Consider the following 25,713-nt stretch of genomic DNA (forward strand, 5'->3'; position numbering starts at 1 on the left):
TTTGGGGTATTCTATATTGCCTGTATCTGTTGTATATCTCGATTGTGGTGACTCTATTGTATTTTTCAAACTCAGAAATGTACACTTAAAAGTGAATTTCAGGGATGCCTGGATGGCGCAGTCAGTTGGGCATCTTTGACTCTTAATTTCGGCTCAGGTCGTGATCTCAGGGTCATCAGATTGAGTCCTGAATGGGGCTCTGTGCTTAGCAGCAGTGTCTGCTTGAGTTTCTCCCTCCCTCTCCTTTTGCTCCTCTCCCTCATGTGCGCATGCGTGAGTGAGTGAGCTCTCAAATAAGCAAATCTTTAAAGAAAAGGTGAATTTCAGTGTTTGTAAGTTATACCTCAATTAAAGTTCTAGCATATGTTACCATATTAAAAAGTATTTTGGAAAACTGTCTCAAAATGTTTGTTTTTAGATTCTACTTATGTGACTTTTGGGGGAGCAGAGAGTGGTAGACAAGCATCATTAGCATTTATAAAGTTGTTTGAAACTCTAGAAATGTGTAAATGCTGAATTTGTCTATGTGTAGCAAACGTTGCTATCATATGTTTAAAAGAATGTTACAATGTTAGCATTAGTAGAGGAAAAGAAGGACACTTGGGTGTCTCAGTCGGTTAGGTGTCTGCCTTTGCTCAGGTTATGATCCCAGGGTCCTGGGATGGAGTCTTGTGCATTTGGCTTTTTCCTCGGCAGGGTGCTTGCTTCTCCCTCTGCCTGCCACTCCCCCTGCTTCTGCTCTCTTTGTCTCTGACAAATAAATAAATAAAATCTTAAAAAAAAAAAAAAGAACCTGAAGTCTTGGTTAGGTTAGCCAAAGTTGCACAGCTAGTTGTTAGCAGAGATAGGTCTAGAATTTAAGTGATGGATTACCAATTTGATCCTTGTTTTACTAAAACACACTTTTTATTCTGAGTTATTCCTTCTAGAGACTATTTTTAATTCCTATTTGGAACTCTTTAATTGTGTCATCCTAAAGCTGGAAACCACTCCCTTCCTAGTGGTAGGAAAGTCCTGTGTCTGGTTGATAATAGGACTGTGTCTAGTTGATAAATAGGAAGGCTAAATTTGAGAGATCCTGTATCACTTAAAGTTTGCTTAGGCATAATCAACAAATTTGGTTATAAAGACACTTTTCTTTAGGTGTGGGAAACTGGATGCTTAGTTTTGGAATTGTCAAAGGTTACCAGTTAGAAATAGGTTTTTGTAACTTGATTGCATTTAAAAATCAACCTTTTGCTGGGGCACCTGGCTAACTCAGAGGAGTGTGCAACTCTTGATCTTGGGCTTGTGAGTTCAAGCCCCATGTTGGATGTAGAGATTACTAAATAAATAAATAAAAACTTAAGAAAAACCCCAGTCTTTTCAGATTATCATGATTCTTGGTTTGTTCGAAAGGTAGGAAAGGTTTAAGAATAGTAGGTTTTTTCTGGTTACCTTAAGGAATGAGGATTTATCTTATAAATACGAGGGGTGTGAGGAAGCACTGGAAAGACTTAATAGTTATACATTGAGGAAATGGAGACTGGAGTGTCATTCAGATACAATAGCAGATTTAGTTGTCTTCTATGTATTTTTTTATGGAAAGTACAATTTTATTTTCTATTTTTTCTTTTTCTATTTTTTCTTTAAGTTTTTGTTATTGAAGTATAGTTGACATACAATGTTATATGAGTTTCAGGTGCACAGTGCAGTGATTCAACAATTCTGGACATTATGCAGTGCTCATCACTTAAGTGTAGTCACTGTCTGTGGCCATACAAGGTTGTTATTAACTATATTCCCTATGCTGTACTTTTCATCTCTGTGACTTCTATTTTATAACTGGAAGTTTGTGCCTCTTAATCCCCTTCACCTATTTGCCCCCCCCCCCTTTTCTGGCAACCACTAATCTGTTCTCTGTGTTTATAAGCCTGTTTCTGTTTTGTTTTGTTTTTTTAGATGCCACATATAAGTGAAATCATGTGGCAGTTGTCTCTTAATGTCTGATTTATTTCATTTAGCATAATACTCTCTGGGTCTATCCATGTTGTTGCAAATGCAAAACCTCATTCTTTTTTATGGCTGAGTAATATTCGTGTGTGTGTACACCACCATCTTCTTTATCCATTCATCTTTTGATGGACACTGAGGTTATTTCTGTGTCTTGGCTGTTGTAAATAATGCCACATTGAACACAAGGGTATGTATGTGTGTGTATATATATATATATATATATATTTTTTTTTTTAAGATTTTATTTATTTATATGACAGAGGGAGAGAGAGCGCAAGTAGGCAGAGAAGCAGGAAGAGAGAGAGGGGGAAGCAGGCTCCCCACTGAGCAGAGAGCCTGATGTGGGGCTCGATCCCAGGACCCTGAGATCATGACCTGAGCCGAAGGCAGAGGCTTAACCCCCTGAGCCACCCAGGCGCCCCATATCTTTTTGAATAATACTGAGGGGTTTGTTTTTGTTTTTGTTTTGGGTGTGTGGGGGGGTAAATACCCAGTAGTGGAATTACTGGATCATACAGTATTTCTGTTTTTAATTTTTTGAGGAACCTTCATACTGTTTTCTACAGTGGTTGCACCAACTTACATTCCTACCATCAGTACATGAGGGTTCACTTTTCTCCACATCCTCAGTCAACACTTGTTATTTCTTTTCTTTTGGATAATAGCCATTCTGACTAGTGTGAGGTGGTACCTCATTGTGGCTTTGGTTTGTTGGGAATGTAGGAAAGGTTTAAGAATGGTAGGTTTTTTCTGGTTACCTTATGAAATGAGCTGATTACTAATCTGGTGATTAGTAGTGTTGAGCATGTTTTCATGTGTCTATTGGCCATTTGTATGTCTTCTTAGGAAAAATGCCTATTTAGGTCCTTTGCCTATTTTAACCAGAACATTTGGGGTCTTTTTGGTGTTGACTTGTATACATTCTTTATATATTTTTAATATTACCCCCTTTACAGATATATTAAATATTACTGAGACTCAGGAAACTTTCGCTGTCCCTCTATGTTCTCCTCTCTCCTTGTAGTATAAGTTTTATCTTTGCCTCTGGACCCTAGTTCTAGAGCCAGGCTTAGAGTTCCTGCCCCTCAGAGATATTGGTGATAGTGTGAATGTTGCAGAACCAGTTTCAGAGCTAACTGGTTATCCTGGTTACTTTCTTGATTTTGAAACTGTGTGTGTGTGTCTTGCAACCTCTGTAGAAGTTATTTACTATGAACCATAGTCCTAGGAGAGTTGGCAAGTTGTTTTCTTTTCTTCAAAGATTTTATTTTATTTTTTTAAAGATTTACTTATTTGAGAGAGAAAGACAGATAGTGAATGTATGCTGTGGGGAGGGGGCAGAGGGAGCAGGAGAGAGAGTCTCAAGCAGACTCCGAGCTGAGCACAGAGCCTGACACAGGGCTCTGTCTCCTGACCCTGACTGAGATCATAACCTGAGCTGAAACCAAGAGTTGGATGCTCGGTCAACTCTGCCACCCAGACATCCCTAAATTTCTTATTTTTAAGTAAGCTCTACAACCAACTTGGGGCTTGAACTCAGAACCCTGAGATTGAGAGTCACATGCTCCACTGACTGAGCCAAACAGGTGCCCCAAGTTGTTTTCTTTCTTTCTTTCTTTTTTTCTTTTTCTTTATTTGACAGACAGAGATCACAAGCAGGCAGAGAGGCAGGCAGAGAGAGAGGAGGAAGCAGGCTCCCCGCTGAGCAGAGAGCTGGATCCGGGGACCCTGGGATCATGACCTGAGCTGAAGGCAGAGGCTATAACCACCTGAGCCACCCAGGCACCCCCCCTCCCAAGTTGTTTTCTTTATATGGCACGCTACTTGAGTCCTAGCTCTGGAAAATCCTTTGTCTTACTTGTATGGAAGACTTTTAGTCCCTTTCCCCAGGGAAGCCAAACTCCCAGGTGGTTATTTTTGGACTAGGACCCTTGTGGGCTTTTGGCTTCATCATTGCTTACCATTTTGCAGTTACGTTCCCTGTCACTTCTTGAGAGATATGTGTATTATTTTTTGAGCTAGTTATACATTATTTATTTATGTATTTGACACATTTGCATATTGTTCTTGGATAAACTTACTGTGCCAACTAGAAGCCTTTTTAATCTTTCAAAGTTACAGTTTCTCATCTTTAAAATTGGAATTATAGCCCTTACCTCTTGTTTTTTTGTGCTGATGAAATGAGGTTATATACACTCTTGTATCTGAATTCTATGAACAATGCCTAGCATATAGTAAGTGGTGTATATATGGCAGTGTTATGTTCTGTGTGAATCCTATAATCCTATAATTCTTTATTGATTTCTTATTTAGACAGCTATATCTGTATCTATATAGATAAAGATATCCGTATATAATATATATAATATATAATAACCCTAAAACACGTGTCAGTCAGTATTTCAAATTTTTGCAAATGTATCTGGGGATATGGCGTGTTTGGGACTTTTGGGTGATTATATTTAAATCTAATTTTAGGGACGCCTGGGTGGCTCAGTTGGTTAAGCGGCTGCCTTCGGCTCAGGTCATGATCCCGGCGTCCTGGGATCGAGTCCCACATCGGGCTCCTTGCTCCGCAGGGAGCCTGCTTCTCCCTCTGCCACTCTGTCTGCCTGTGCTCGCTCGCTCTCGCTCTCGCTCTCTCTCTCTCTCTCTCTCTCGCAAATAAATAAATAAAATCTTTAAAAAAATATTAAATCTAATTTTAATCTGTGTCTTAGCAACTTTGAATTGCAGGTTTTTCAAGATGAATTGTAATTTTTTTCAATATAATAAAGTGCTGAAGTGTTTAGTTCTTTGTATTTGTGGTAACATTTTAGAAATATTTAGGTGATTGGTAATTCTTTTTTTTTTTTTTAAGATTTTATTTATTTATTTGACAGATCACAAATAGGCAGAGAGGCAGGCAGAGAGAGACGGAGAAGCAGGCTCCCTGCTGAGCAGAGAGCCCAATGCGGGACTTGATCCCAGGACCATGGAATCATGACCTGAGCCGAAAGTCTTTTAAGCTCTATTGCATACACTTTCCATTAGCTACTAATCAAAAAAGTCAGTGCATTAGGTATAGATATCATAGAGATTATGGAAGTTGTAATGGATTGAATTTCAAGCCTGGAAAAGGGAAGTAACTGTACATGAAGGAGAAAATAAGGTCTTGTTTCAAGTAGAGATTTTGGCTTAGACAACCATAGTTATGACTGAGTAAAGTTCCTCAGGAGGGATGAAATACTGTAAGACAGGGGTGCCTGACTGACTCAGTCTGTAGAGCATGCAACTCTTGATCTCAAGTTTGTGAGCTCGAGCCCCACGTTACTTAAAAATAAAAATTAAATTAAAAAAATACATAAGACTTGCAGCTTGTGCGTATAGTTTATAACTGATATGCTTTCATGTTGTAATTCCTAAAGTCTTCACTCCAGTCAAACTTTACCCATGAATTTAGAAGCATAAATGGAAAAAAAATTTTTCTTTTAAAATAGAAATGTCAAATTATTCTTTCTTCTTCTTTTTTTTTTAAATTAAATATTTATTTATTTATTTGACAGATGGAGATCACAAGTAGACAGAGGCAGGCAGAGAGAGAGAGGAGGAAGCAGGCTCCCTGCCGAGCAGAGAGCCCGATGCGGGGCTCGATCCCAGGACCCTGGGTCCATGACCTGAGCCGAAGGCAGAGGCTTTAACCCACTGAGCCACCCAGGCGCCCAAATTATTCTTTCTTCTTGAGTTTTGGGTTTGAATTAGTGGAGGGATGAGTCATGTAGATTATTGTCCACTCTTCTTTAGGGAAAACTTGGTATATTATTCTGCCCTTTGGAGATGTGTCTAAGAAGATTGTGCTTGCTGATAAATGATCTTACTTCCTTATTTCTTCAGCTGAAATAATAAGACATACTACTTCCTTTTCCTCTTACATCAAGCCCTGAGTATGCCTTTGCTTTTATTTTTGTCTTGTCTTATAAACTGTTGTGTGGATATGGATGTTTGCAACTATGGAAGTGTATTATCAATTAAGAAGCATAGCACAGCACCATTTAGAGTTTTAAAGTTAATCTACATGAATGAGAACTAATTCAGTATGCCATCTTCTCATGTTGTTATTCTCAAATAAACTTTAGAGAACTTTTTCTGAGAGGACTAATCTAGGGACTACGTTAGAGATTCTTCGGCTAAACTGAGATTTTATGAAATTCTTTTTTTTTTTTTTAAGATTTTATTTATTTATTTGACAGAGACACACTGAGAGAGGGAACACAAGCAGGGGGGTGGGAGAGAAGAAGCAGGCCTGCCACTGAGCAGGGAGCTCAATGCTGGGCTCCATCCCAGGACTCAGGGGTCATGACCTGAGCTGAAGGCAGATGCTTAATGACTGAGCCACCCAGGCACCATTTTTTATGAAGTTCTTAATGGTTATGCATTTCTTCCCAAACGGAAAGGGTTTTATTTCCTTTTTTTTTTTTTTTAAAGATTTATTTATTTATTTATTTGAGAGAGAGAGTGAGTGAGTGAGCAAGCGCATGGTGTGGGGAGGGGCAGAGGGAGAGGGAGGGAGAATCCTCCAGTGGACTCCCTACTGAGTGCAAAGCCCCATATGGGGCTGGATCCCAGGACCCTGAGATCATGACCTGAGCCGAAATCAAGTTGGTCACCTAATCTACTGAGTCATCCAGGCACCCCCACATGGAAAGATTTTTAAAAAGACTGTTAATTTTTTAACTGTCAGAATCTATGGTGAGATTACTGGAATGTTGGATTAAGTAGAAGATTGAATAAAATTATGATCCAGAGTTGTTTTTTTTTTAAGATTTATTTATTTATTTACAGTATTTATTTGACAAGGAGAGAAACAGTGAGAGAGGGAACACAAGCAGGGGTGGTGTGAGAGGTAGAAGCAGGATTCCTGCTGAGCAGAGAGCCTGATGCCAGGCTCAGAGGATGCCACTCAGGCACCCTGATCCAGAATCTTTGATATTGGAAAATAATTAGATACTGTATGTCATGGTAATTGCTAAGATTTTACCTTTATTCTGGGCTGCATGACTGGCTCCGTTCGTAGAGCATACAACTCTTGATCTTGGGGTTGTAAATTCAAGGCCCATGTTGCGTATAGAGATTACTTAAAAAAAAAAATCTTAAAAATATTCTCGTATTGAGAAATAGCTACTATAGGTAGTCCGCTGTACTCAGAATAGCTCAAGATGCTTTATGTTGCTCTTTTGCCATTAACACTTCTCTTGTATTGGCTGAGTTTTTGTTTTGTTTTGTTTTGTTTTTTTAAGATTGATTTATTTGAGAGGGAGAGAGTGAACAAGAGAGAGAACACAAGCAGGGGGAACAGCAGAGGCAGAGGGAGAAGCAGGGAGCCCCGTGTGGGGCTCCATCCCAGGACCTTGGGAGTGTAACCTGAGCTGAAGGCAGCCGCTTAACTGACTGAGCCACCCAGATGTACCTGATGAGTTTTTAAATCTGTATTGCTATAATGAATCTTTGTGAAGCAGTATAGTTTGATGGAAAGAACATAGGATTTGAAATCAGAGGGCTTAAAGTCCTGTCTCTCAGTTTACCAGCTCTGTGACTTTGAATTTTTTTGAGATTGTTCTCCTTACAAGTAATACTAAAAAAATAATGATATCTGTCTTAATCGAATTATTATAAAGATTAAAATTAAGTATACTTTGTAAACTGTAACATACTTTTTGAGTATTACAATGTTTTTCAATTGGGACCTTTGTTGTATTTTGCAAAAATAACACTGTCCTCAAAGATTGCTTTCAGATGGGTGAAAAAATTGCCAAACTTTGGTTTGATGTGTCACTTTCTTTGGAGGTGAGGATTCTTGGGTTTTATTTTTTTATTTATTTTATTTTAATATTTATTTATTTATTTTTGATCCTTGGGTTTTAATCTGCCTATATACTTTATCTAATAATAAATTTCTTCACTGAATGAGGAATTCTTTTTTTCTTTAAAGTTTTTATTTATTTAAGTAATTTCTCTACCCAATGTGGGGCCCAAACTCATGACCCCGAGAACTGAGCCAGCCAGGCACCACTCTTCTTTCCCAAAGTTAGAAATTGGGTAGACTTTATCATTTCCTTTAGCTTTATGGTGTTGTGAAAATAAAGGCTGTCTGGAAACCACACTGGGACTTAGCCTTTCTAGAAGTCACTGGTTCTCAGTGGGGTCAGGACCCCTATGAATCTTTGAATCTTTGAAGGTGCACTTTTGGTTGCCACAATGATTAGGGTGGGGTAGGTGCAGCATTGGCATTCAATGAGCAGAAGCCAGGAATGCCATACATTCCACAATGTCTGAGACAGTTCTGCATGATTTTTGAACATTTTCCCAGCTCTCGTAGGTGAAAAACCTGTTTGTACTTACCTAATGCTAATTCTGTTATACATTTAAACATAGTAATTTTTTGCATGGTTTTAATAGACACTAAATTTTCTAGGAATGCAACTGCTTAGTAAACGGAGCGTGGATTATACTTTGTTTTCTTCAGAACTTTAACAAGAGTTGTTAACTGTTTTTGGAAAATCATTACCAATGGCATTGACCCTTTTGGCTTCTGATTCTCTAATACAACTCAGTTGTGTCAGTCTACATTTGTAGATGTCATGTGCATGGCATTTCTGTGTATGTGTGCAAGTGTCAATTTCCTTAATAATGTATGCTGGGATGGTTATACCTGAACATTTCAGTATTACAATGTATTAAATTACTTTTCTTTCTTTTATATTACATTAGGCATTATCTTAAGTTTTGAAAACTGAGGATAGATAACTTACCTACTTGCATCTCATTTCAGGTTTGTGCTCTTCTTCTTCTTTTATTTTTTAAAGATTTTATTTATTTATTGGGAGAGTACATGCCACGTGAGTAGGAGGAGGGGCAGGGAGGCTGACTCTGAGCTAAGGCTGAGCGCAGAGCCCAGGTGAGCACGGAGCCAGGGTAGGGGGTGTTCGATCGTTCAGTCTCATGACCCTGAGATTATGACCTGAGCCAAGAGTCAGACATGCAACTGACTGAGCCACCCAGGCACCCCAGTTTGTGCTCTTGAAACAAAAAAAATTTTTTTAGTGGAGTTTCTGGATGGAGCCTGTACTTAATGGAAATCTACCTTGCCTTGCAAGAGAGATAGGATGTTGATGTTGATCTGTGTTACAAATGTCTGTCCTCCTTCCTTTTCTGTTTTCTCTTCCCATTATGAAGTATATGATACTCAGACAAGAATATGGTGTTGTGTATGTAAGTAATGAAGCATATAATAAAACCAGTACCTGTGAACTCATCACCCAGGTTAAGGAATAGAACATTACTAGTATTGTTGGTATGTTTCTCCTTGATTTCCATTCACCTGTCTCTCTACCAGGGATAAAACTATTCGGAATTTTTGTTTTGATTTGTTTGTTATTTCCTTCCTTAAGTTTACCACATTTGTATGTATTTCAAAAATTTATTATTTAGTATTGCTTATTTTTTAGCTATAAAAATGGACTCATAGTATACATATATTCTTGTTTTGTTTTACTGCATAAATTTATTTGCTTTGGCTAATCAATATTATGTTTTTAAGATTCACCTATATCAATATATGTAACTGTTACTTATTTTCTCAGGTATATGTATTATAGTTTATCTTTTCTCCTAAAGATAGACATTGTTTAAAAAAAAAAAGATGGACATTTTTTTTTTCCATTTTGTTGGTATTAGAGATATTCTTGCTTATCTTCAGGTGCACATGTACATACATTTCTCTACAACAGTGAATTTTAAACATTTTTTAATTTTTAATTTTTGTTTTTTAAAGATTTTATTTATTTGAGAGAGAGAGAGAGAGCACGAGCAGGGGAGGGAAGGGCAGAGGGAGAAGCAGGCTCCCCACTGAGTAGGGAGCTCGATGTAGGGCTCTGTTCCCAAACCATTGAGATCAGGATGTGAGCCCAAGGTAGATACTTAACCGATTGAGCCACCTGGGTACCCCTTTAAACATTTTTTTTTTTTTAAGATTTTATTTATTTATTTGACAGAGAGAGAGAGAGAGAGAGAGAGAGAGAGAGGGAACACAAGCAGGGGGAGTAGGAGTGGGAGAAGCAGGCTCCCTGCCGAGCAGGGAGCCCGATGCGGGACTGGATCCCAGGACCCTGAGATCATGACCTGAGCCGAAGGCAGATGCTTAACGCCTGAGCCACCCAGGTGCCCCCCCCCTTTAAACATTTTTAAAAAATATATTTTTTTTATTTGTTAGAGATAAAAAGCTTGAGCAGAGGGGAGGGACAAGCAGACTCCCCACTTAGCAGGGAGCCCCACACAGGGCTTGATACCAGGAACCTGGGATCATGACCCAAACCAAAGGCAGATGCTTAAAGAACTGAGCCACCCAGGTGCCCCAAATTTTAAACATTTTTTTTTTAAGATTTTATTTATTTATTTCACAGACAGAGATCACAAGTCAGACAGAGATTACAAGTAGGCAGAGAGGCAGGCAGAGAGAGAGGGGGAAGCAGGCTCCCTGCCGAGCAGAGAGCACGATGTGGGGCTCGATCCCAGGACCCTGGGATCATGACCCGAGCCGAAGGCAGAGGCCCAACCCACTGAGCCACCCAGGTGCCCCAAATTTTAAACATTTTTGATGGTGACCCCCCCATGCATGCATAGAGTTGAAAGAAAAATGAAGATCAGTAGATCGATATTCCTCTTTAATATACATGATGCACTCATCTTTTCCATTTTATTTCTCTCTAAGTTCTAATTGTGACCTAAATGTTTTCACAGTTAGTTATCTTGGTTTCTTGTGGAGAGCAGTGTGTTGACCTGACTTCCCTTTGCTTACAGAGGGTGCCAGAGGGCAACATCTCATGAGGTGAGAGTGCACCTGGCTAAGCAGAACACTGCTCCTACACCTGGAAACACCTGGTTTCTTGAGCTCAGTAAAGATTCAGCTAGAACTAAATGTGGGTTCAGCCCCTAAGTACCTGCCGTTCCTTTATGGGATGAATTTTCTAGGTATGCCCTAACCAGATATTTTGAGTTATGCAAGAGTCCCACGGTTCTCAGAGAATGTGAGGGGCGAGATAGGATTGGTTGGAGCTTTCTGTTCTTGATGTGTGCTTTGTTTACTTTCATATCAGACTTGGCTCCTTCTCTTACTGACTTCTCAAAGGCCCAGATCTCAGTAGTTTATTCTTCAGTTTTCTGGTGACTTTCTCATGTCCGTATTCAGATATTTGAGATATTTCCTCTTACTTGGGTTCTTTACTTTGCTATATTCTAGATAGCTTCAGTTTTTTGCTGAAGAGTATGAGTTAATTTACATAGGAATTTGACTTTCATCTTAAGTAGTTAGTAAAAAAACACAGAAGCTATATGTTTTAACTCTGTCTCGGTGTCTGTGTAGAATATGTATGCAAACTGTAATTTACAGAGCTGTGCTTTGAACCTCAGAGGAAGAATATTTACATTTGGTGCTGTTTTTTAATACAGGTTTTTCTTTTAAATCCAGTTCACCTACAGTATTATGTTAGTTTCAGGTGTACATTATAGTGATTCAGCAGTTCCACACATCACTCTGCTCCTCAAGATAAGTGCACTCCTTAATCCCCATCACCTATTTAACCCATCTCCCTCTCCCTTCCCCTCTGGTAACCATCAGTTTGTTCTCTCTTATTAAGACTCTGTTTCTTGGTTTGCCCCCCTCTCTTTTTTCCCCCCTTTGCTCTTTTGTATTGTTTCTTAGATTCCAGATCTGAGTGAAATCATGGTATTTGTTTTTCTCTGAGTAACTTATTTCGCTTAGCATTATACTCTCTAGCTCCATCCATGTTGTTGCAAATGGCAAGATTTCGTTCTTTTCTGTGGCTGAATAGTATTCTGTGTGTGTCTTTTTTTATCCATTCAACAATTGACGGACGCTTGGGTTGCTTTTGTTTTTTGGCTGTTGTAAATAATGCTGCTATAAACGTAAACATAGAATTTTTTTTGACTTAGTGTTCTTCTATTCTTTGGGTAAATACCTACTAGTGGGATTGCTGGATAGTAGAGTAGTTCTTTTTTTAATTTTTGAGGAACCTCCATGCTATTTTCCAGAGTGGCTACACCAGTTTGCATTCCCACCAGCAGTGCACCAAGGGTTCCTTTTTCTCCATATTGTCTCCAACATATGTTTTTTCTTGTGATGGTGATTTTATCCATTCCGACTGGCATACATTTGGTACTATTCCTGGTGACTTATGTAGGGAGTGCTGAATAGGACTGGAAACAGGAATAACCAAAGTAATGCATTTTTTTAATCTCACTTTTTATGAACATAGGACTCAAAAATAATAAACACAAAGGTTTTCTCCAGTCTAGAAGATGTGTTATGGTTATTGTTACAATTTTTTAATTTAATTTTATTTTCCTAAAGATTTTATTTATTTATTTGGGAGAGAGAGCACGAGCAGGAGCATGAGCGGGGGTTGGGGAGTAGGGAAAAGCAGGCTCCCCGCTGAGCAGGGGAGCCTGATTGGGCCTCCATCCCAGCACCTTTAGATCATGACCTGAGCCAAAGGTAGATGCTTAACAGGCTGAGCCAACCAGGTGCCCCTGTAATTTTTTTATTGTAGTAAAGTATATAATAACATAAAATTTACTGTTCTTTTAAATGTTTTTAAAAGATGTATTTGCTAGAGAGAGAAATCAAAAGTAGGCAGAGAGGCAGGCAGAGAGGGGAAACAGGCTCCCTGCTGAGCAGAGAGCCTGATGTGGGGCTTGATCCCAGGCCCCTGAGATCATGACCCGAGCTGAAGGCAGAGGCTTAACCCACTGAGCCACCCAGGCACCCAAAATTTACTGTTTTAACCATTTTTTTCTGTTTTAATCATTTAAGAATGTACAGTTCAGTAACATTCAGTACATTCACATTGTTGTGCAACCATAATTACTATCTATCTCTAGAACTTTATCTTTCCAAACAGAAACTGTACACATTAAACAGTAACTCCTCATTCTCCCCTCCTCCCAGCCCATGGCAGCCAGCATTCTACTTTCTCTCTCTATGAATTTGACTACTTTGAGTATCTCGAAGACAGGAAATCATATAGTATTTGTTCTTTTGTATCTGGTTTTATTTCATTTAGCATAATGTTTTCAAGGTTCCTCCGTGTTGTAGCATGTGTCAAAACACTGCTTTTTAAGGCTAATATTCCATTATATGTATATGCCACATTTTGTTTATCTGTTAATCTATCAATGGACATTTAGGTTGTCTTTGTCTTCTGGCTATTACAAATAATGCTACTATGAACTTTGGTGTTCAGATATCTAAGTACCCGCTTTCAGCTCTGTTGGGTATATACCCAGAAATGGAATTGCTGGATCATATGGTAATTCCGTGTTTATTTTTTCTGAGGAACCACCATACATTTTACTGTTTTTTTTAAACATCTATAACTTATTATAGATGTATTTCTAATTAATAATTATAGATCTGTTATCATTTTTAATGGCTGTGTAAGATTTCAAAGTATGACTATATCATGGTTTATTTGTAGACATTCTGTAATGGTAATAGTTTTGCTATTATAAACAATACTATGTTCATCATTCAACAATAGTATTTATTCATCAGAGATTTACTGAACATCTGCTGTGTACTGAGCATATGTAATAGCTCTTATGTCCATATATGCTTGTACACATGTTTACTTAGAATACATTTTTATTGATTTTTTTTTTTAAGATTTTATCCATTTATTTGTCAGAGAGAGAGAGCGAGAGAGCGAGCACAGGCAGAGGGAGAAGCAGGCTCCCTGCTGAGCAAGGAGCCCCATGCGGGACTCGATCCCAGGACCCCGGGACCATGACCTGAGCCGAAGGCAGCCGCTTAACCAACTGAGCCACCCAGGCATCCCTAGAATACATTTTTTTAGAAGTGGGGCTCTTGGGTCAAAGGATGGGCATATTTTGAAGTGTGGTTATTTTCCTGAAAGCTTTTATAATGATAAACTGTTGTTAGATATAATCTCAGCAGTAGTGAATAGGAGTGCTAGATTCCATGTACCTTAGGGAATAATGGCTCTTACTGATATTTTTAGTATTTGTCAGTCTGAAATAATAATGATAATAGTTTGCATCTCTTTGGGGTGCCTGGGTGGCTCAGTCTGTTAGTGTCTGCCTTCGGCTTAGGTCATGATCTTAGGGTTCTGGGCTCCATCCTTATATGTCAGGCTCCCTGCCTAGTGGGGAATCTGCTTCTCACTCCATCTCTGCCTCTACCTCTGCTCCTTTATCTTGCTTGTTCATTCACTCTCTTTCTCTCTCTCTCAAATAATTAAAACCTAAAAAAATGATTTGCATCTCTTTGATTACTAGTGAAGTTTAACATCTTGTGCTTATGCTTTTATTTCTTCTTTTGTAAGCTTATTTTCATGTCTTTCTGCCCATGTGGAACTTCTTATATGTTAAGGGTATTAAATCTCTGTATTGTAGATATTTTCCTAATTGTCATTTGTGTCTTAGCTTTCTTTCACAATGGCTTTTGCAGTGTAGATGTTTTACTTTTTAAAAAGTTTATTTATTTTTAGTAATCTCTGCACCCTATTGAGGGCTCATACTTGACCCCTAGATTGAGAGGTGCATGCTCTTCCAACTGAGCTTCAGGCACCCCTAGGTGCTTTACATTTTTATAGTCCTTTATGATATCTGTTTTGGTCCCTTGTTCTGGTGTTCTTTCCCCACCCTGATTCAACCTTTACGTAATTTTTTTGTATATAATAGATTTCTAGGAAATGTTTTCTAGAAATAGAAATCTCTGCATGAACTGATTACATCGATGTTTTGGATAAATCTAATATAGATAGGGAAAATGAGGTGTAGAAGGAAGGTGAGAAATCAAAACTTTATTTTAATCTTTAATTTAAAAAAGATTTTATTTATTTATTTGAGAGAGAGACCATGAGGGAGTGTGAGTGGGGCTGGGAAGGGGGAAGTTCATTGGGAGTGGGAGAGTCTCAAGCAGACTCTGTGCTGGGTGCATAGCCCAACCAGGGGAGAGGGGCTCGATCTCACGACCCTGAGACCATGACTTGAACCGAAGCCAAGAGTCACTTAACCAACTGAGCCACCCAGGTGCTTCTAACCATTTTTATTTTTAGTGAAAATCTTCATAGAGAGCGATGGAAACTTTTCTAGACTCATGCTAGATCCTGATTTGCTTTTTATTGATTTCTAAGGGTTGGGGATGTATTTCCTTGTTCCTTATTAATTTAGATATGTAGGATATGGTAGATGAGAGAAATAATACATTAACAGCTTTTTTTTTTTTTAAAGTAGGCTCCAAGTCCAGTGTGGGGCTTGAGCTCATGACTCTCAGATCAAGAGTCACATGCTGTACCACCTGAGCTAGACAGGTATCTCAGCCCAGAGATATTCTAAAATTTACTTATTCTCAAAATTTCTTTTTATTTTTTATTTAAAAATTTTTTAAAAGATTTTATTTATTTATTTATTTGACAGAACAGTGAGAGAGAGAGAGAGAGCTCACAAGCAGGGGGAGCAGCAGAGGGAAAGGGAGAAGCAGGCTTCCCGCTGAGTGGGGAGCCAGATGTGGGGCTCCGTCCCAGGACCCTGGGATCATGACCTGAGCCCAACCGACTGAGCCACCCAGGCGCCCCTATTTTTAATTTTTTTTATTTTTTAAAGATTTTTATTTGTTTATTTGTTTATTTGATAGAGGGAGAGAGAACACAAGGAGGAGGAGCGGGAGAGGGAGAAGTAGGCTCATTACTGGGTAGGACCCTGGGTAATTGTGGACCTGAGCCAAAAGCAGACGTTTAACCAACTGAGCCATGTAGGTGCCTCTCAGAATTTCTTGCACTGTCATCATTGGAAGTTTCTGAAATGGGTGCTGCTTCAGTTGTTATTCTGCTCTTTGCTTTTGTAGTTGCTTTTGCCTTTTCTAAGTCCCTAAATCACATTCTTTAAGACTTTTGATTACTATTAACCTCTGTTCTTTTCTCTATCTTGTTGCCATATGTGGTCCCTGATTTTTTTGTCTCTTCTGTATTTTTATTCTTTTCTTTCCTTTTCATTTCTTTCCTGTTTCAACGTAAGTGCAATAAAGATTGGAAGCACTTATTTCTTCTGGCATAGAAGAAACTAATCATACCATGTGATCTTCAGTTTTTATTTACAGATTCTTTCCAGCAGTGTGTACATTTTAGGCTTCCTTAAGCTCTGAGTGTATAACTTTTCTGGACATTTGCATTTGCCTAGCTACTTGGATGATAGGGTGAATGTAGAAGAAGTATTGTCATTTGGCCTAAAATATAATAATAAAATACAGTAATGGGGCACCTGGGTGGCTCACTCGGTTAAGCATCTGCCTTTGGCTCGGATCGTAATCCCACCGTCTTGGGATCCGGCCCTGCGTTGGGTTCCCTGCTCATTGGGGAGCCTGCTTCTCCTGGACTGTGCTCTCTCTCTCTCACTGTCTCTGTTTCTCTCTCAAATAAATAAATAAAATCTTTAGAAAAAAAATACAGTAATAATGATAAGATACTAGGGGGCCTGGTTGGCTCAGTTGAAAGAGCATGAGTTTTGATCTCAGGGTCATGAGTTTGAGCCCCGCCCTTGGGTTTGGACTATTACTTAAAATGAATAAATAGGTTAAAACTTAAAAAAGATATGTAATGATATGAAAAAATGTTTTTGAGCCTTAAGAACTTAATAGTGAACCTGCCTAGTGACTTTGACCAAGTCATTTAAAGTGGCGTATTTTTTATTTTGTACATTTAGATGATCTCATATTTTGGCTTCCTTTTCTTAGATAGAATTTTGCTTACATAGCAAATGCAAGAGCCAGAGATTTAAAAGTCAGAGGACTTTAGGAATCATCTGGTATCTATTCTGTTGCTTCTACAAATATTCACCTGGCAGTGTTTTGGTCTTGAGGGTATATTGAAATCTCTGGCTTCATAGAACTTACAGTTATTTATGAAAAGAAGGTTGTGAAGAAAGTGTGATCTTATTTAAAGATTCCTCACTTCATTTTGGTAGGTCTTAATATGTTCAAAAGAAAAAGGATCTGATTCCTTATATGCCAAATTGTAATTCAGGAACTGTAAAGTAGGAGGAAAGCGACCCTGAATGAATGAATTAGGACAGTGACTCTAAAAATTTTCTGTGTATGAATCACCTGAGGTTCTTGTTAAAATGCAGATTCTGTTCAGTGGATCTAAGGTAAGACCTGAGATGGTACCAGTCTGTGAAACACATTTTGAGTAGCAAGGAGTTTGTATATAATTAAGAGAATAGTATAGTGTTCTACCATTTTGAGAAGAATGGTTTGGAGCTACGGAACACAGGCTTGGAGTTGTGAGTAGCACACCACACTTGGCTTTGGTGAAATGAAATAATAAGAGATGTTAATGGCCATATTTTAAGAGGGGGTATTAAGGAGGTAATCACCTGTTTTTTGAATGGCGTTCAGAACTGAGATTGGATGGTGAGGGGGTCTAAAACGTTTGAAAAGATACTAGGAAGTGAAAGAGATGAAGATCTTCAGGTATGATGAAAGTAAATATCTAGTCAGGTAAACAATTTATGAGTTAAGTTTTGACTAGGAGGATTTATTTGTATTTGGAAAGGTTTCTTCCCCTTTTTATAATTACTCTAATTGGCATAGTTCTTGTAGTTAAAAAATGTAAAAATAAATGCTTTTTAAATTTTTAAATTTTTAAAAATTTTTTTAAAAAGATTTTATTTATTTATTTGACAGAGAGAGAGATCACAAGTAGGCAGAGAGACAGGCTGAGTGGGAGGTGAAGCAGGCTCCCTGCTGAGCAGAGATCCTGATGTGGGGCTTGATCCCAGGACCCTGAGATCATGACCTGAGTGAAGGCAGAGGCTTAACCTACTGAACCACCCAGGTGCCCCTAATTCCTTTTTTTAAATAGATAATATAGGGGTTTTTTTTTTTTTTCCCATAGGCACATTCTGTGTGGGAAGTATGTCAGATTTCTTTGTTTTCCAGGTCTGAATAAAACTTAACTGTTGTGCTTAAGTTGCCCTTCTCCGATCTGTTCCTCTGGGGACAGCTATTTGGAACATAAACCAAGCTGGGAGTTCATTTTACTTCATAGAATTAGCAAGACTCTAAATTTTGGAGTGGTATAAAATGTTCAGTGGGTATTGAACATTTATCTGTAGGGAAAAATTTGGCAAACCAGTCTTGGAACCAGCAGCCTTTTATTTAGTGCTGTGAATTCACAGTGCTAGTGTTTCCATTTGTGTTTTTAGAAATTTTAACTTTTGGAACTCCTGGGTGGCTCAGTTGGTTAAGCATCTGGTTTTGGCTCAGGTCATGATTTCAGAGTCCTGGGATTGAGCCCTACATCGGGCAGAGCCTGTCTCCCTCTCCTCCCCGCTTGTTCTCTTTCTCTCTCTCTCAAATAAATAAAATCTTAAAAAAAAAAAAAAGAAATTTAAACTTTTTCCCCCTTTCTGGTGCTATTTTAGAAATAATCCATGTTCATATTTCCCTTTTAATATAGCATCTGGCCTCCTCCAGCATGAGGATATTGGGAAAATTACTGTGAATCTTCATATTATTATGACCCCTTGATTAGTGTTACTGGAATATTGGCTTTCTTGAAAATAGTTACAGTATAGTAAGGAGAATTTTAGGTTATTGTGTTGTTATGGAGGCAGAAAGATGTGAAATGTAATCATGGACAGAATATGACTATTTTAATTCTAATGGCTCATTATAATCAAATACATGTCAAGTGTTCTCTCTAGTAACAATTCAATTTCTGTATATTTGGATAGCATTTATTATATTACATATATTGTTATTTCTCTGTAAGATTCTTTTTTTGTTTTTGTTTCTTTTTTGTATTTAGTTCTCTTTTAACACAACTGTTAAAGCTCAACTAAAACATCAGAGTGACATAGTCTGTTCTAGAATCAGGCCAATGAAGAAATGAAATGAAGCACATTGTTGGCTAAAAATACATTTTGAAAGTTACGTCTAAAATTTTTTAGAGCGTGTATTGGAAATATAATTCAGCTGGTTTTTTTTTTTTTAAGATTTTATTTGCTTATTTGTCAGAGCAAAAATGAGAGCGAATGAGCACAGGCAGGGGGAGCGGCAGGCAGAGGGAGAAGCAGGCCAAGGAGACAGATGTGGCCTTGATCCCAGGACCCCGGGATCATGACCTCAGCTGAGGGCAGACACTTAACTGACTAAGCCACCCAGGTGTCCCTCAGGTGTTCTTGTTCTGTGGAGTTTTTAAAAAATGTGATTATTTGAAAGTAAATGTCCATACAAAATAAATTTATAAGTTTCTGTTATCTTCCATTTTTAAACTGATTTTTCCTTTAGGCCTGCATAAGCCTTTCCTGTATATTCTGAAAACTCAAGATAGTAATACCTGGAATTAAAGTAAATGAAAAAGAAATTGCAGATAAGCCTAACATTGAGATAATTAAATTTAAAAGAATAAAATTAGTCGGTTAAGCATCTGACTCTTGATTTCAGCTTAGGTCTTATTTTCAGGCTTGTGAGTTCAAGCCCCATGCCCATTTAAATAAAAAAATAATAATAATAAAAAGGGCATCTGGTTGGCTCAGTTGGTTAAGTATTTGCCTTTGGCTCAGGTCATGATCCCAGGGTTCTGGGATGGAGCCCTACCTCAGGCTCCCTGCTCAGTAGGGAGTCTGCTTCTCCCACTCCTCCCCACTTGTTGCTATCTCTGTCTCTTTCTCCCAAATAAATAAAATCTTAAAAAAAAAATAAAATAAAGTTAGGATATTACTTATTCATGTTACCACTTGTTAATAATACCACCACATTGGTACGTAGGTCCTTCAAGGGGAGGGACTATATTATGTATTTGTGTTAAGTACACATATTAAAAGACTCCTTGTTCTGTTAAAAAAAAATCATTTAGAAGCAAATACTCCTAGTTCTGGTAAAATCTTTTTTTTTTTTTTTTAAAGTTGTTTAGTTAAATAAAAATAAAAAAGGGGGCTTTGGAGTCATGCTGCTGGATTTTTTCCTTTTTCTCTTTTTAAAAATCCTAACCCTACCTCTTAGTAGTTTTATGATATTGGAAGTAACTTGACTTTTCTGTGTCCAACTGTATTAAAAAATTATCATATAAATAGTTCATTTCATAAGGGTTCTTGTCAGGATTAAGTGAGATAATCCATGGAGAGTGCTTAGAAGAGTTTTTGGCACATAGTAAGTGCTTAATTAATGTTAGGGGCTGGTACTCTTCGTATTCAGGACCACACTATTGCATTGTCTTGTGAATTTATTTTGCTTTTTATTTTATTGTATTTTAATTTTTTTTTTTTAAGATTTTATATATTTATGAGACAGAGACAGTGAGAGAAGGAACACAAGCAGGGGGAGTGGGAGAGGGAGAAGCAAGCTTCCCGCTGAGCAGGGAGCCTGATACAGGGCTCAATCCCAGGACCCTGGGATCATGACCTGAGCCAGATGCTTAATGACTGAGCCACGCAGGCGCCCCTTGTATTTTAATTTTTAAAATATATTTTATTTATTCATTTAAGACAGAGATACAGAGAGAGCATTAGCAGGAGGAGAGGCAAAGGTAGAAGAAGGAAATTCTCCACTGAGCTGGGAGTCCAACATGGGGCTCAACCCCAGGATCTGGAGATCATAATTTGAGCCAAAGGCAGACACCTAACCCACCGAGCCACCCAGGCATCCCTACATGATACATTTTCAATTTGTCTTCTGGAAAGTGTGTAAGCTAACCTTTTGGGTGGATTGGACTTTGTTTTGAGCATCTTATCTATTTACTGCAACTCTGTGTTTTCTGTAATCATTCCTGTTTCGCATATCAGGAAATTGAAATTTAAAGAAGTTAAGTAATTCCTCATACAACTATAAAACTCACTTTAAAATCCTACTTAATTTGAGGCCCCAGGCTGTCTCAGTTGGTGGAGTGTGCAACTCTTGATCTCAGAGTTGTGAGTTCAAGTTCCATGTAGTGTGTAGAGATTACTTAAAAAAAGAAATCTTTAAAAAAAATAGAACAAGGGGCACGGGGGTGGCTCAGTCATGAAGCGTCTGCCTTTGTCTTAGGTCAGGATCCTGGGGTCTTGGGATCGAGCCCTGCATTGGGCTCCCTGCTTGGCAAGAAGCCTACTTCTTCCTCTCCCACTCCCCCTGCTTGTGTTCCTTCCCTCTCTTGCTGTATCTCTGTCAAATAAGTAAATAAAATCTTTAAAAAATAAAAATAAATAAAAAAAATAAAATTCTACTTAATTTAAAAATCTTTCCACTATTTCACCTCTTAAAAGGTGTAAAGCCTCCATTAGAAAACTTAACCCAGGGGGCACCTGGGTGGCTCAGTGGGTTAATCCACTGCCTTCAGCTCAGGTCATGATCCCAGGGTCCTGGGATCGAGCCCCACATCGAGCCCCACATCGGGCTTTCTGCTCAGCAGGGAGCCTGCTTTCCTTCCTCTCTCTGCCTGCCTCTCTGCCTACTTGTGATCTCTGTCTGTCAAATAAACAAATAAAATCTTTAAAAAAAAAAAAAAAGAACTTAACCTGTTATATTGTCTTTGGGATTTATGTATATAAATTTCATATTAGATTGGGAGATATTTTTTTTTTAGAGTGGGAACTAATCTTATTTATTTTTGGGCTCCCCCACCAACTAGTAGAGTACTTGTCACATATTGGGTACCTAAAAAATAACTAGTTGAGTAGCAAATGGATACACAGAATGTTAGAAATAGAGGGGATTTTAGAGCTCATGGAAATCATAGAGACACTAGAATTTCTAAAAAGAATTCTATGTTGCTTACATAGGGCTACAGCTTTTGATTTTGACTCTCTATTTATAAAACAATTAGTACTGTCTATCACATCGTCTCATAAAAGAAGCCATTTTGATACCAGAAAAAAGTAGGAAGGACAGTCTCAGAGTAAGCACAGTTGGTAACTTTACACCCACCTTCGGTCGTGGCTGGCATCTTTTTAAAGATTAGATTTCAGGAACCATTATCTAATGCAACCCTCTTTCTTTAGAGATGATATATCTGAGCTCAGAAAAGTATCAAAGTTCTTACAGCAAGGCAGAATAACTGAATTTAGAACCCAGGTTTTCTGACTGCCAGCCCAAAATTTTGATCCAGTCACCTTAGTCTTCATCACATGATGACACTTAGACACACAGAATTTGTTCCTTATGTAAGATCATATATCTAGGAAGAAGTAGAGTTGGGACTTGAATCCACGTTACCCAATTCCACTTTTAGTGAAACCTGTGCATTACTTACATGTAATCTTAACCCATTCTACCAGCCCCCATTCAGTTGTAAAGATGGAGTTATAAATGATTGAAAGGAAGTGTTTGAGGGTGCCTGGGTGACTCAGTCTGTTAAGTGTCTGACTTCAGCTCAGGTCATAATCTTGGGGTTCTGGGATCAAGCCCCGCATCCAGCTCTGTGTTCAGTAGGAAGTCTGCTTCTCTCTCTCCCTCTGCCCCTTCCCCCTGCTCTTGCTCTCTCACTCACACACACTCTCTGTCTCTCTGAAATAAAATCTTAAAAAAAAAAGGAAACGTTTTATATTTAGCATTTTCTTTCCTTAAAAATTTCAGATTTGGAGCTTCAGCAACTTCTTCCCAGGGAGGAGGTCCAGTGTGGCTGCTATTCCAACCTAATATCTTGATTCACATCCATAGATTGGAATATTGGTGTACAAGCCATCCTCAGACACCTCACTAAGGACAGGTATGTGAAAGAGACAGTAAAGATAAGTAGAATGAATGCTGGTGTTTTTTCTGTTTCTTGTTAGATGAAAACAGTTGACTGTCTTTAAAAATTTAGCCCTTTATCCTGGTAAAAACAAAGCATTTGGAATATTAATTGAGCACAGCAAAATATTTTCTTGATGGTAAAATATGTGTCAAAATGTTAACAGTGGTGAAACTTAGGGTAATTAAAATTTTTCTTCTTTCTCTTTTTGTGTATTTTTCAAATTACATTTATGAGCTTGTGTTAGTTACCTATTGTTACATAATAAACCACCCCTAACTAGTAGTTTAAAACATACCAGTCATTTATTTTGCTCAGGTACTTGTAATTTGGACAAGACCTGCTTAGTGGGAACAGCTTGTCTCTGTTAATATGTGGCGTAAGATGAAGTAGCTGGAAGGGTGGGGGAAGCTTGATGGTGGGGCACCGGAATTGTTCGAAGGCTTGGCACACTCATACATATGTCTGGTGGTTAATGCTAGCTTTTGGTAGGGACCTAAGCCTGGGCTGTTAGCCACAACACCTACACACATGACCTCTCCTTTTGGTTGCTTGGCTTCCTCACAGCGTGGTGGCTGGGTTCCAAGAAAGAGCATCCCAGGAGAGCAAGATGAAGTTGCATGGCATATTTGACTTTGTTTTGGAAGTCATATAGTAGTACTCTGCTTTTTTCTGTTGGTTGAGGTAGTCCTAAAGGTCCACCTAGGTTCAAAGAAGGGGGTAGATATAGACCACACCACTTCAAGGGAGGAGTATCAGCATCTGATTAGAAGAAGGGCATACGGGATGGAATCTGCCATTGTAGCCATCTTTGGCGAATATGTGCCACAGTTTGTATTACTTTTAAGATAAGAGTATAAATAATGTGTGTAATATGTAAAAAGAGGACTGTTGACAGAAAATAATGGTGTATAAGTTCAGTAGAATTTTGTGTGCTTTTCCTGTCTAAGTAGAGTATGATGCTGAAAATAAGATGCCTAAACAGGAAGAGGAGAAATAGATTTTGAACTTTCTTTTGTATCAGTGAAGCAGCAAACTGAAAAATGGAGACAAAAATTTATAAACAAGTTGCAAAATAAGATTTGTAGTTTGGATTTTTTGTTTTTGAAAAAATGCTTTTAGTTTAATGGCTACTTTTTAAAAAAATTTTAACAATTGGAGAATTATTTGGGAAACTGCTTTCTAGTATGATAGATTTGAGAAACTGGTGTCAGTGTTACTCTATGTATCAAGTTTGTTTTGTCTATCTACTTCTTTTAAGGAAAACTACATAATCTTTTTTAGGATTGTACAATTTTATCTGCTAAATTTCTGGTAAATAGCTTAAAATTTCAGTGGAACAAGAAAATTTGCCAAGTTGTAGAATATTTGGTTGTGTTATTATTTTTTATAAAGACTTACTTATTTGAGAGAGAGAGAGCACTAGTGGGGAAGGAGCAGAGGAAGAGGGAGAGAATCTCAGGCAGACTCCTGCTGAGCAGGGAGCCCGACTTGGATCTCAATCTCAAGACCCTGAGATCATGACTTGAGTTGAAATCAAGAGTCAGTTGCTTAACTGACTGAGCCACCCAGATGCCCCTATTTGGTTGTATTATCGATCACATTTACTCACCAATTGCATGAATTGCCTTTGGCAGTTTTGAATATAGTTAGTACTTAATATCTGAATGTAATGGGATAATATTTTTAGGTAATCCTCTAAGTATTACATAGAGATGTTGGTTCATTCACTTTATGTGAGAAATAAGCTATAATACATATATACCAGTATATATGTGTGTACACACACACACACACTATAATTCATATATACCAGTATATATGTGTACACACACACACACACACACACACACACACACACACACACACTCATTATCTCTTAGGTCCAGAAAGATTTTCTTGCTGTCTAGATTTGAGCCTAATACGGCAGAGATGATTCAGTTCTATTTCCCAACTACTCACAGATATCTTACGGTGGAAAATGACTGAACCGGCTCTTGTGACATTAGAGGTAATCTCAGAAGTTTGCTCTTAACTGTGAATAATCCGAATTGACTGAGTTTGTGAAGCAATGTATTTTGGTTCAAAGGTATGATAATTGGGAAAGCTGTTTTAATTTTTTTTTTCATTTAAAAACATGTTTTCTAGTAGACATAAATTGGGAATAATGAGTAGTATAAAATATTGTGTCTTAAATAACAATATGTGCATATATATACAAAAATGTATATATATAGCCTGCGAGTATTAACTTGCCTTTTTTGTTTGTTTGTTTTAAGCATTTTTAAAGCCCACTTTTGCTTTTAAGAAGTCTGAGTAGGTAAATTTCTGATAACATCTTTTCCAGGTTTATCTTTCCTCCATTCTGCAGGCCTGTGCCTGAGGGGATAAAAATCCCCTTCAGTGAGTGAAATACTGCTTTCTGTCTGAAGCTAAAACAGACAATATTAAAAACTTCTAGAATACCCTATGCAAATTGCAAATATGCTGGTGTTTACTCTGTGGCACTCTGTTCATTTCATGGAAGGAGGTAGATGATGAGGTTCTCTTCTGAAGATGAATGATTATTGGGGCACCTGGATGGCTCAGTCAGTTGGGTGCCTGCCTTGACTCTGGTCATGATCTCAGGGTCCTGGGGTGGAGCCACACATTGGGCTTCCTGCTCAGCTGGGAATCTGCTTCTCCCTCTCCTTCTGCCTCCCCACCAGCTTGCTCTCTCTCAAATAAAATCTTTAAAAAGATGAATGACTATGTAAATATTCTTTTAAAATACAAAAAAGATTTTTGAATAATTGTGAAAGGCAGAAATTAAATTTTTCTTCTTTTTTTAAAGATCGTATTTATTTTATAGAGAGAGACACAGTGAGAGAGGGAACACAAGCAGGGCAGTGGGAGAGAGAGAAGCAGGTTTCCTGCTGAGCAGGGAGCCCGATGT

At 38.1% G+C, this 25,713-nt stretch overlaps 1 protein-coding gene across 11 annotated transcripts in view; it reads left to right on the forward strand.

Moving 5' to 3' along the window:
- NUMB (NUMB endocytic adaptor protein) overlaps positions 1-25,713 on the forward strand; it is a 194,197-nt gene that overhangs the window by 22,310 nt on the left and 146,174 nt on the right. For 9 of the 11 annotated variants that reach the window (XM_080809641.1, XM_080809632.1, XM_080809634.1 and 6 more), the window contains exon 2: positions 22,622-22,754. The exons of the other annotated variants lie outside the window; for them this stretch is intronic. The gene's annotated coding sequence lies outside the window, so the exon portion shown is untranslated. The remainder of the gene's footprint in view (positions 1-22,621; positions 22,755-25,713) is intronic. 11 annotated transcript variants of the gene reach the window in all.

The sequence above is a fragment of the Martes martes genome (genome assembly GCF_963455335.1).
Source record: "Martes martes genome assembly, chromosome: 7".
In the NCBI taxonomy this organism is placed as follows: domain Eukaryota; kingdom Metazoa; phylum Chordata; class Mammalia; order Carnivora; family Mustelidae; genus Martes; species Martes martes.